Genomic DNA, 13335 nt, shown 5'->3' on the forward strand with positions numbered 1-13335 from the left:
TCATAGTCGATTCCCACCTTTTGCTTGTATCCTTTCGCAACAAGTCGCGCCTTGTACCGTTCAATCTCGCCTTGAGCATTCATCTTTTTCTTGAATACCCACTTCCCACCTATGGGCTGACTTCCTACCGGTAATTTTTTCACTTCCCATGTGTTGTTGCGATGAATCGGTTTGCCACTTCGTGTCTCGCACCGCCTCTTCAAAGCTGATATTTTCAGCATCTGCCATAAGACATACAAGGTGTACCTCATTAGTTGAGTCATACAAAACTCACAAACTCCGCATTTTGGGTTGTCGTGGTTCATCTTCATCATTGAAAATTTCTGAGTCTGTTGGTGTAGCGACTGATGATTCTCCTACTTCGATGTTGACATCCGTCGAATTGTTCCAATCCCATTCGCTTGCTTCATTTACTCGCACATTGTGACTCACTATCATCATCTTACGGATCGGGTCAAGTAGCTTGTATCCTTTTGTCTTCTCATCATATCAAATAAAGATATACCTTTTGCTTTTGTCTTCGAGCTTCGTTCTTCGTTGGTCTGGTACGTGAGCATAAGCCACACTACCGAACACTTTAAGGGTGAGAAATTGTAGGCTTTTGTCCATTTCAAGCCTCTTGTGGTGTTTGATCATCTAACTTTGCATGTGGACATCGATTTTGTACGTAGATGGTGCATTGCACGGCTTCTGCCCAAAATTCCTTCGACATCCTTTTTCTCTTAAGCATTGAGATAACCATGTCGAGAATGGCCCGGTTCTTTCTCTCGGCCACACCATTTTATTGAGGGGTGTACGGTGCGGTTAAAAATCACCTTATGCCTTGCTCCTCGCAGTACTCCATGTAAGACGTCGAAGTATACTAGCCACATCTATCAGATCGTACAGCTTTGATGTGTCTACCAGTTTCCTTCTCCACCATTACTTTGAAATTTTTTAACACCTCGAATGCCTTGGATTTTCCTTTTAGATAGTAAGCCCAAGTTTTCCGTGAGTGATCATCGATAAAGGAAATGAAATACCTATTTTCGCTGAAGGACTCGGGGTTAATTGGTCCACATATATCTGTATTGATCAACTAGAGACGTTAGTTGGAAGGAGGAACAAAACATTTTTTTTCGATGTTAAGCACTTTTTTACTGCTTTATACACTCCGTTTCGTTGACATTCTATTCTTAATCATCATGCCTAATCATTCCCCAAAAAAATTTCTTAAAACATGGATAGTTACTCGAATTTTTTTAGCACGTGTTTCAAACGACCCAGTTTAGGGTTTCGATTTTAAGCACTTTTTTACTGCTTCATACACTCCGTTTCTTCGACATTCTATTCTTAATCATCATGCCTAATCATTACCCACAAAAGTTTCAAAAAACATGGACAGTTACTCGGTTATTTTAGCATGTGTTTCAAACGTCCCGGTTTGGGGTTTCCGAATTAGGGGTTCGATTTTAAGCACTTTTTTACTGCTTTATACACACTGTTTCTTCGACAATCTATTCTAAATCATCATGCCTAATCATTCCTCACAAAAGTTTCTTAAAACATGGAAAGTTACTCACTTTCTTTAGCACGTGTTTCAAACGTCTTGGTTTGAGGTTTCTGAATAAGGGTTTCGATTTTAAACACTTTTTTATTGCTTTATCCACTCCGTTTCTTCAAAATTCTATTCAAAATCATCATGCCTCATCATTCCCTACAAAAGTTTCGAAAAACATGAACAGTTACTTGGTTTTTTAGCACGTGTTTCAAACGTCCCGATTTGGGGTTTCTCAATTAGGGTTTCAATTTTAAGCCCTTTTTTTACTGCTTTATACACTCCGTTTCTTCGACATTCTATTTTTCATCATCATGGCTAATCATTCACCACAAAATTTTCGAAAAACATGGACAGTTTATCGGTTTTTTAGAACGTGTTTGAAACGTCCCAGTTTGCAGTTTCCGAAATAGGGTTCGATTTTAAGCACTTTTTTACTGCTTTATACACTCTTTTTATTCAACATTCTATTCTAAATCATCATGCCTAATCCTTCCCCAAAAAAGTTTCTTAAAACATGGATAGTTACTCGGTTTCTTTAGCACGTGTTTCAACGTCCCGATTTGGGTTTTCCGAATTAGGGTTTCGATTTGAAGCACTTTTTTACTGCTTTATACACTCCATTTCTTCAACATTCTATTCTAAATCATCATGCCTAATAATTCCCTACAAAAGTTTTGAAAAACATGTACAGTTGCTCGATTTTTTTAGAACGAGTTTCAAACGTCTCGGTTTGGGGTTTTCGAATTATGGTTTCGATTTTAAGCACTTTTTTACTGCTTTCAACACTCCGTTTCTTCGAAATTCTATTCTAAATCATCATGCCTCGTCATTCCCTAAAAAAGTTGGGAAAAACATGGACAGTTACTTGGTTTTTAGCACGTGTTTCAAACGTCCCGGTTTGGGGTTTTCGAATTAGGGTTTAAATTTTAAGCACTATTTTATTGATTTATACACTTCGTTTCTTCAACATACTATTCTTAATCATCATGCCTAATCATTCCTCACAAAAATTTCGAAACACATGGACAATTTATCGGTTTTTATAGCACGTGTTTCAAACGTCCCGGTTTGGAGTTTTCGAATTAGGGTTTCGATTTGAAGCACTTTTTTAGTTCTTTATACACTCAGTTTCTTCGAAGTTCTATTCTAAATCATCATGTCTAATCATTCCCCACAAAAGGTTCTTAAAACATGGATAGTTACTTAGTTTTTTAGCACGTGTTTCAAACGTCCCGGTTTGGGGTTTCCGAATTAGGATTTCAATTTCAAGCATTTTTTTAGTGCTTTATACACTCTGTTTCTTCGACATTCTATTCTAAATCATCATGCCTAAGCATTCCCCACAAAATTTTTTTAAAACATGGACAGTTACTCAGTTTTTATAGCACGTGTTTCAAACGTCCCAGTTTGGGGTTTCCGAATTAGGGTTCAATTTTAAGCACTTTTTTACAGCATTATACACTCCGTTTCTTCGATATTCTATTCTAAATCATCATGCCTAATCATTCCCCCCTAAAGTTTCTTAAAACATGGACAGTTACTCAGTTTTTTAGCACGAGTTTCAAACGTCCCGGTTTGGGGTTTCCGAATTAGTGTTACGATTTCAAGCACTTTTTTGCTGCTTTATACACACCACTTCTTCGACATTCTATTCTAAATCATCATTTCTATTCATTCCCTAGAAAATTTTCGAAAAATATGGACAGTTACTTGTCTTTTTTAGCACTTGTTTCAGACGTTCCGGTTTGGGGTTTCCGATTTAGGGTTTGATTTTAAGCACTTTTATTATTGCTTTATACACTCCGATTCTTCGAAATTCTCTTATAAATCATCATGCCTAATCATTCCCTACAAAATTTCCGTAAAATATGGACAGTTACTTGGTTTTTTAGCACGAGTTTCAAACGTCCCGGTTTGGGGTTTCTGAATTAAGGTTTCGATTTTAAGCACTTTTTTACAGCGTTATATACTCCGTTTCTTCGACATTCTATTCTAAATCATCATACCTAATCATTCCCCACAAAAGGTTCTTAAAACATGGACAGTTACTCGATTTTTTTAGTACGTGTTTCAAACGTTCCGGTTTGGGGTTTCCGAATTAGGATTTCAATTTTAAGCACTTTTTTATTGATTTATACACTCCGTTTCTTCGACATTCTATTCTTAATCATCATGCCTAATCATTCCTCACAAAAATTTCGAAACACATGGACAGTTTATCGATTTTTATCGCACGTGTTTCAAACGTCCTAGTTTGGGGTTTCCGAATTAGGGTTTCGATTTGAAGCACTTTTTTAGTTCTTTATACACTCCGTTTCTTCGAAATTCTATTCTAAATCATCATGCGTAAGCATTCCCCACAAAAGTTTCTTAAAACATGGACAGTTACTCGGTTTTTTTTGCACGTGTTTCAAACGGCCCCGTTTGGGGTTTCGTAATTAGGGTTTGGATTTTAAGCACTTTTTTACTGCTTTATACCCTCCATTTCTTCGACATTCTATTCTAAATCGTCATGCCTAATCATTCCCCAAAAAAAGTTCTTAAAACATGGACAATTAATAAGTATTTAGCACGTGTTTCAAACGTCCCGGTTTGGGGTTTCCGAATTAGGATTTCAGTTTTATGCACTTCTTACTTCTTTATACACTTGGTTTATTCTATATTCTCTTCTAAATCATCATGCCTAATCATTCCCCCCGAAAGTTTCTTAAAACATGGACAGTTACTCAGTTTTTTAGCACGTGTTTCAAACGTCCCGGTTTGGGGTTTCCGAATCAGGGTTTCGATTTTAAGCACTTTTTTAATTCTTTATACACTCAGTTTCTTCGAAATTCTATTCTAAATCATCATGCCTAATCATTCCCCACAAAAGGTTCTTAAAACATGGACAGTTACTTAGTTTTTTAGCACGTGTTTCAAACGTCCCGGTTTGGGGTTTCCGAATTAGGATTTCAATTTTAAGCATTTTTTTAGTGCTTTATACACTCCGTTTCTTCGACATTCTATTCTAAATCATCATGCCTAAGCATTCCCCACAAAATTTTTTTAAAACATGGACAGTTACTCAGTTTTTATAGCACGTGTTTCAAACGTCCCAGTTTGGGGTTTCCGAATTAGGGTTCAATTTTAAGCACTTTTTTACAGCGTTATACACTCCGTTTTTTCGACATTCTATTCTAAATCATCATGCCTAATCATTCCCCCCTAAAGTTTCTTAAAACATGGACAGTTACTCAGTTTTTTAGCACGAGTTTCAAACGTCCCGGTTTGAGGTTTCCGAATTAGGGTTACGATTTCAAGCACTTTTTTATTGCTTTATACACACCACTTCTTCGACATTATATTCTAAATCATCATTTCTATTCATTCCCCAGAAAATTTTCGAAAAATATGGACAGTTACTTGTCTTTTTTAGCACTTGTTTCAAACGTCCCGGTTTGGGGTTTCCGAATTAGGGTTTGATTTTAAGCACTTTTATTACTGCTTGATACACTCCGATTCTTCGAAATTCTCTTATAAATCATCATGCCTAATCATTTCCTACAAAATTTCTGTAAAACATGGACAGTTACTTGGTTTTTTAGCACGAGTTTCAAATGTCCCGGTTTGCGGTTTGTGAATTAGGGTTTCGATTTTAAGCACTTTTTTACAGCGTTATACACTCCGTTTCTTCGACATTCTATTCTAAATCATCATGCCTAATCATTCCCCACAAAAGGTTCTTAAAACATGGACAGTTACTCGGTTTTTTTAGCACCTGTTTCAAACGTTCCGGTTTGGGGTTTCCGAATTAGGATTTCAATTTTAAGCACTTTTTTATTGATTTATATACTCCGTTTCTTCGACATTCTATTCTAAATCATCATGCCTAATCATTCCCCACGAAAGTTTCGAAAAACATGGACAGTTACTGGATTATTTTAGCACGTGTTTCAAACGTCACAGTTTCGGGTTTCCGAATTAGGGTTTCGATTTTAAGCACTTTTTTACTCCTTTATACACTCCATTTCTTCGACATTCTGTTCTAAATCATCATTCCTAATCATTCCCCATAAAAGATTCTTAAAACATGGACAGATACTCAATTTTTTTAGCACCTGTTTAAAACGTCCCGGTTTGGGGTTTCAGAATTACGATTTCGATTTTAAGCATTTTTTTACTGCTTTATACACAACGTTTCTTCGACATTCTATTCTAATCAGTATGCCTAATAATTCCTCATAAAAGTTTCGAAAGACATGGACAGTTCCCCGATTTTTGTAGCACGTGTTTCAAACATCCCGGTTTGGGGTTTCCGAATTAGGGTTTCGATTTTAAGCACTTTCATACTGCTTTATACACTCCGTTCTTCAAAATTCTATTCTAAATCATCATGTCTCATCATTCCCTACAAAAGTTTCGAAAAACATGAACAGTTACTAGGTGTTTTTAGCACGTGTTTCAAACGTCCCAGTTTGGGGTTTCCGAATTAGGTTTTTGATTTGAAGCTCTTTTTCCCTCGTTTATACACTCCGTTTCTTCAACATTCTATTCGAAATCAAAATGCCTAATCATTCCCCACAAAAGGTTTTTAAAACATGGACAGTTACTCATTTTTTTTAGCACGTGTTTCAAACATCCTGGTTTGGGATTTCCGAATTAGGATTTCGATTTTAAGCAAATTTTACTGCTTTATACACTCTGTTTCTTTGAAATTCTCTTCTAAATCATCATACCTAATCATTCCTATAAAAGTTTCAAAAACATGGATAGTTACTCGGTTTTTGTAGCACTTGTTTCAAGCGTCCCTATTTGGGGTTTCCGAATTAGGGTTACGATTTCAAGCACTTTTTTACTGCTTTATACACTCCGTTTCTTCGACATTCTATTCTAAATCATCATGCCTAATTATTACCCTTTAAAGTTTTGAAAACCATGGACAGTTACTCGGTTTTTTACCACGTGTTTCAAACGTCCCGGTTTGGGGTTTCCGAATTTGGGTTACGATTTCAAGCACTTTTTTACTGCTTTATACACTCTGTTTCTTCGACATTCTATTCTAAATCATCATGCCTAATTATTCCCCTTTAATGTTTTGAAAACCATGGAAAGTTACTCAGTTTTTTAGCACGTGTTTCAAACGTCCGGTTTGGGGTTTCCGAATTTGGGTTACGATTTCAAGCACTTTTTTACTGCTTTATACACTCCACTTCTTCGACATTCTATTCTTAATAATTATGCCTAATCATTCCCAAATAGGGTTATTAAAAGATGGAAAGTTACTTGGTTTGTTTAGCACGTGTTTCAAACGTCCCGGTTTGGGGTTTCCGAATTAGGTTCTCGATTTGAAGCACTTTTTCACTGCTTTATACACTCTGTTTCTTCGACATTCTATACTAAATCATCAAGCCTAATTATTCTCCACAAAAGTTTCGATAAACATAGACAGTTACTGGGTTATTTTAGCACGTGTTTCAAACGTCCCGGTTTGGGGTTTCCGAATTAGGGTTCAATTTTAAGAACTTTTTTACTGCTTTATACACTCTGTTTCTTTGACATTCTATTCTAAATCATCATGCCTAATCATTCCCCATTAAAGTTTCGAAAAACATGGACAGTTACTCGGTGTTTTTAGCACGTGTTTCAAACGTTCCGGTTTGGGGTTTCCGAATTTGGGTTACGATTTCAAGCACTTTTTTACTGCTTTATACACTCCAATTCTTTGACATTCTATTCTAAATCATCATGCGTAATCATTTCCCACAAAAAATTTTATACACATGTACAGTTACTCGGTTTTTTTAGCTCGTGTCTCAAACGTCTCGGTTTGGGGTTTCCGAATTAGGGTTTCGATTTTAAGCACTTTTTTACTGCTTTATACACTCTGTTTTTCGACATTCTGTTCTAAATCATCATGCCTAATCATTCCCCACAAAAGTTTCTTAAAACGTGGACAGTTACTCGATTTTTTTAGCACGTGTTTCAAACGTCCCGGTTTTGGGTTTTCGAAATAGGGTATCGATTTTAAGCACTTGTTTCATGCTTTATACACTCCGTTTCTTCGACATTCTATTCTAAATCATCATACCTAATCATTTCCCACAAAAGTTTCGAAAAACATGGACAGTTACCCAGTTTTTTTTACACGTGTTTCAAACGTCCCGGTTTGGGGTTTTCGAATTAGGGATTCGATTTTAAGCACTTTTTTACTGCTTTATACACTCCGCTTCTTTGACATTCTATTCTCAATCATCATTTCTAATCATTCCCCACAAAAGTTTTGAAAAAGATGGAAAGTTACTTGGATTCTTTAGCACGTGTTTCAAACGTCCCGGTTTCGGGTTTCCGAATTAGGGTTTCGATTTTAAGCACTTTTTTACTTTTTTACACATTCCGTTTCTTCAACATTCTATTCTAAATCAGCATGCCTAATCATTCCTCACAAAAGATCCAAACAACATGGATAGTTCCCCGATTTTTGTAGCACGTGCTTCAAACGTCCCGGTTTAGGGTTTCCGAATTAGGGTTTTGATTTTAAGCACTTTTTTTACTGCTTTAAACACTTCGTTTCTTCGACATTCTATTCTAAATCATCATTTCTAATCATTCCCAACAAAAGTTTCAAAAAACATGAATAGTTATTCGGTTTTTTTACCACCTGTATCAAACATCCCGGTTTGGGGTTTCCGAATTAGGGTTTCGATTTAAAGAACTTTTTTATTGCTTTATACACTCGGTTTTTGAAACATTCTGTTCAAAATTATCATGCCTAATAATTTTTACGAAGTGGGTAATAAATGATAATCTAGAGATTATGTTTAGCACAAATAATTTTTACAAATATAATATGGTTTTTTTTTTAAAATATAACTATGAGATTCCACGTCTGTCTGAAGGAGTAACGAAACATTTTTTTTTATAAGGGTGTGGAAACCTCTCCCTAGTAAATTGTAAAATTGGCGGCGATATATATGTTAACAATGAGTTTTGGTATATATTGATGTTAGTATGACATAACAATACAACTTCTAAAACATGACAAGACTAAGATTGTTATTACATGCATGCTTTGAAAATCTTTTAAAGTTTACTTAAGATGAAAATGGTTATAAGATAAAAGAACTCAAAAAAAAAAAAAAAAAAAAATAGACTTTTCTTTAGGATCCCAAAAATGAATTTTAAAACATAAATTGGACGGTTAAACTTCGATATAGGCTATAAAGTGTTGTTTGAGAATAAGGAGTGATTGATTAGAGATGTAGTGCAAAGACTTGTTCAATGTCAAAATGAAAGGAAAAAGCTTTGCTCTAAATCCGATGGAGTAAGAGCAGATGACCTTTATATCCATAGCTAGTGCCACTAAGATTTGGCACAAAAGACTTGGGCACTTTCATCATCGAGGTTTGCTATAGATGAAGTCAAAGAAGCTGGTAGAAAGACTCGTCGACATTAATGATTACATTCCTCTTTGCCATGCTTGTAATTTTGGGGAACAACATAGGCAACCCTTTCCTAAACATTCATGGAGAGCCTCGAAAAAACTGCAGCTGTTTCATACTGATCTTTGTGGTTGTCAACGAACACCATCATTAAATGGTAATCTTTATTACATTGTTTTTATTGATGATCTAACGAGAATGTGTTGGATCTTCTTGCTCAAGCAAAGGCCAGAAGTTGCGGATGTATTTTGAAATTCAAAGCCAGAGTTGAGAATGAAAGTGCATGCTTGATTCAGACTATAAGATCAAATAATTGCGAGGAGTACATTTAACAGTTTTTGTGAAGAGGCTAGAATTGAACAAAAATTGACAGCACTATACACTCCTCAACAGAATGACGTCAGTGAAAGGAGGAATAGATTCATAATGGAGATGATATTTCATCTATTGAAGAGTTTACTTGACCATAAAGTATCTTGTGCATCGTTCATGTTCTAGGATGATGCACAAATATGTTTCTCAGTCCTAATGGTGGTGTAATCACACGACATTATGAGAAGAGTATTACTTGAGCATGGTCACATGTATAAAACAATAGGAACTCACCAAGAATTCATGAGGTGAATGAGCTTAGCATAGACTCGAAATTGGTCTACATGAAGACAAAGAAGATAGAGAGATTCATTATAGACTTGGATGAAGGTGTTTGCCTCGACCTAGGCTTACTCTATAAAGCTATTCATCAAGATTTTCACAACTCGACCAAAGTGGCCTCAACCTAAGTGACTTATTTCTAGCCTCCATGGCTTAGGCCTCGACCTTGACTCTAAATAACGAAAAATTTAGAACACATTCAGAACACTTCAAACTACTAGAACACATTGTCGGTCTTACGTGTTTCAAAATAGAATTTAAAATTAACACAAAACAATTACAAATGGAATAATCTAAATAATGAAATAAAAGCGTCCTATACTCCTATGACTAAGAATTTAAACATGCAACTACCTTATGCACGTACCACAGTATCTATTTCCGATGTCGTCGTCGTTCGTACATGGGCGTTTTGTCTTTACCTAATACTCTTCTCATAATGTCGTGTGATTACACCACCATTAGGACTGAGAAACACATTTGTGCATCATTCTAGAACATGAACGATGCACAAGATACTTTATGGTCATCTAAACTCTTCAATAGATGAAATATCATCTCCATTATGAATCTATTCCTCCTTTCACGTACATCATTCTATTGAGGAGTGTATAGTGCTGTCAATTGATGTTCAATTCCAGCCTCTTCACAAAATCTGTTAAAAGTTTGTGAAGTGTACTCCTTGCCAATATCTGATCTTATAGTCTGAATCAAGAATGCACTTTCATTCTCAACTCTGGCTTTGAATTTCAAAATACGCCCGCTACTTCTGGCTTTTGCTTCAGCAAGAAGATCCAACACATTCTCGTTAGATCATAAATAAAAACAATGTAAAAAAGATTACCATTTAATGATGTTGTTCGTTGACGACCACAAAGATCAGTATGAACCAGTTGTAGTTTTTGCGAGGCTCTCCATGAATGTTTAGGAAAGGGTTGCCTATATTGCTCCCCAAAATTACAAGCACGGCAAAGAGGAATGTAATAATTAATGTCAGCGAGTCTTTTTACCAACTTCTTTGACTGCATCTAAAGCAAACATCAATGATGAAAGTACTCAAGTATTTTGTGCCAAATCTCAGTGGCACTAGCTCTTGATACAAAGGTCATCTGCTCTCTCTCCATCGGATTTAGAGCAAAGCTTTTTCCTTTCATTTTGACATTGAACAAGTCTTTGACACTAAATCTCTAATCAATCACTGCTTATTCGCAAACAACACTTTATAGCCAATATCGAAGTTTAACGGAGCAATTTATGTTTTCATCTTAAGTAAACTTCAATATCAATTGATAATTTTGAAAAAAATATATATATACAACAAAAATACTAATAAATTAAATTAATTAAAAAAAAAAAAAAAAAAAAACCTATTTTACAATTTTAAATATATTAAAAAAAAAAATTAGACTTTCATTTAGGATCCCAAAAATGAATTTTAAAACATATATTGGACGGTTAAACTTCGATAGCATGAAACCCATCCTTGTTTCAAATAAAAACATGTTTGAATAAGATATTAAAAGAATGAAAAATTGAAATATAAACAAAACACTATCGAAAGTCTCTCCCAACTTCTATAGCAATCACTGTGCTGCTTAAGATTTCTTTGCCTTTACCTAAAAAATAGAAAATATTGATTACATTCATGCTTTGAAAATCTTTTAAAGTTTACTTTAGACAAGACTAAGATTGTTATTACATTCATGCTTTGAAAATCTTTTAAAGTTTACTTTAGACAAGACTAAGATTGTTATTACATTCATGCTTTGAAATTCTTTTAAAGTTTACTTTAGATGAAAATGGTTATAAGATAAAAGATCTCTCAAAAAAAAAAAAAAAAAAAGAATTTTTTTAGGATCCCAAAAATGAATTTTAAAACATAAATTGGACCGTTGTTTGCGAATAAGCAGTGATTGATTAGAGATGTAGTGGCAAAGACTTGTTCAATATGTCAAAATGAAAAGAAAAAGCTTTGCTCTAAATCTGACGGAGAGAGAGCAGATGACCATTATACCAAGAGCTAGTGCCACTGAGATTTGGCACAAAAGACTTGGGCACTTTCATCATTGAGGTTTGCTTTAGATGCAGTCAAAGAAGCTGGTAAAAAGACTCGCTGACATTAATGATTACATTCCTCTTTGCCGTGCTTGTAATTTTGGGGAGCAACATAGGCAACCCTTTCCTAAACATTCATGGAGAGCCTCGAAAAAACTGCAGCTGGTTCATACTGATCTTCGTGGTCGTCAACGAACAACATCATTAAATGGTAATCTTTATTACATTATTTTTATTTATGATCTAACGAGAATGTGTTGGATCTTCTTGCTGAAGCAAAAGCCAGAAGTAGCGGGCGTATTTTGAAATTCAAAGCCAGAGTTGAGAATGAAAGTGCATGCTTGATTCAGACTATAAGATCAGATAATGGCAAGGAGTACACTTCAGAAACTTTTAACAGGTTTTGTGAAGAGGCTGGAATTGAACATCAATTGACAGCACTATACACTCCTGAACAGAATGACGTCAGTGAAAGGAGGAATAGATTCATAATGGAGATGATATTTCATCTATTGAAGAGTTTAGATGACCATAAAGTATCTTGTGCATCGTTCATGTTCTAGAATGATGCACAAATGTGTTTCTCAGTCCTAATGGTGGTGTAATCACACGACATTATGAGAAGAGTATTACTTGATCATGGCCACATGTATAAAACAATAGGAATTCACCAAGAATTTAGGAGGCGAATGAGCTTAGCCTAGCCTCGAAATTGGTCGACATTAAGACAAAGAAGGCAGAGAGATTCATCGTAGACTTGGATGAATGTGTTTGCCTCGACCTAGGCTTACTCAGTAAAGCTATTCATTAAGATTTTCTCAACTCGACCAAGGTGGCCTCAACCTAAGTGACTTATTTCTAGCCTCGATGGCTTAGGCCTCGACCTTGACTCTAAGATCATCCCTTTGAAATGGCTTTCTAATACTGCATGGGTAACAAATTTTGATTTGTTAACTTATTTGATTCGGTTTGGCGTTTTTATTCACTCATTCCCATTAAGGTTTAGCTTCTCCTTTAGTCACAAGTTAATGTTTTATGTAACGATCCTAAATTTTTACATACTCAGAGTCGCTACCAAGTCTCATGCTTATCTCTTAAATGCGGAATATAGCTCTTAGATACTCATCATAAATAACGGAAAATTTAAAACACATTTAGAACACTTCAAACTACTAGAACACATTGTCGGTCTTACGTGTTTCAAAATATAACATTGGAATTTAAAATTAAAACAAAACAATTACAAATGGAATAATCTAAATAATGAAATAAAAGCGTCCTATACTCCTATGACTAAGAATTTAAACATGCAACTACCTTATGCACGAGCCACAGTATCTATTTCCGATGTCGTCGTCGTCCGTACATGGGCGTCTTCTTTTTACCTGAAAAATGATATTTGGCACACGGCTTGAGTATTTCGAAGAATACTCAGTAAGTGACCCACTGTAGGGGTCATGCTGATGCAAACACGTGCAACATGCTCTTGGGATCGAGCTCTAACTCATCTAGGAGTGACCTCCAATCTCGAACAAATTGGATGTGTAGTACTTCTTTACACATGACCCACACGTGCGAGCGTGAATCCTCCGGGCGCTCGCTTGGGCCCTCTAATCAAGCTAATCTGTAACGACGTCTGGAAGTTAGCGGAACCCCTAGTGTCATGAA

This window comes from Cucurbita pepo, chromosome 3 (assembly GCF_057944985.1).
Source record: "Cucurbita pepo subsp. pepo isolate OVF chromosome 3, ASM5794498v1, whole genome shotgun sequence".
Taxonomy (NCBI): Eukaryota; Viridiplantae; Streptophyta; class Magnoliopsida; order Cucurbitales; family Cucurbitaceae; genus Cucurbita; species Cucurbita pepo.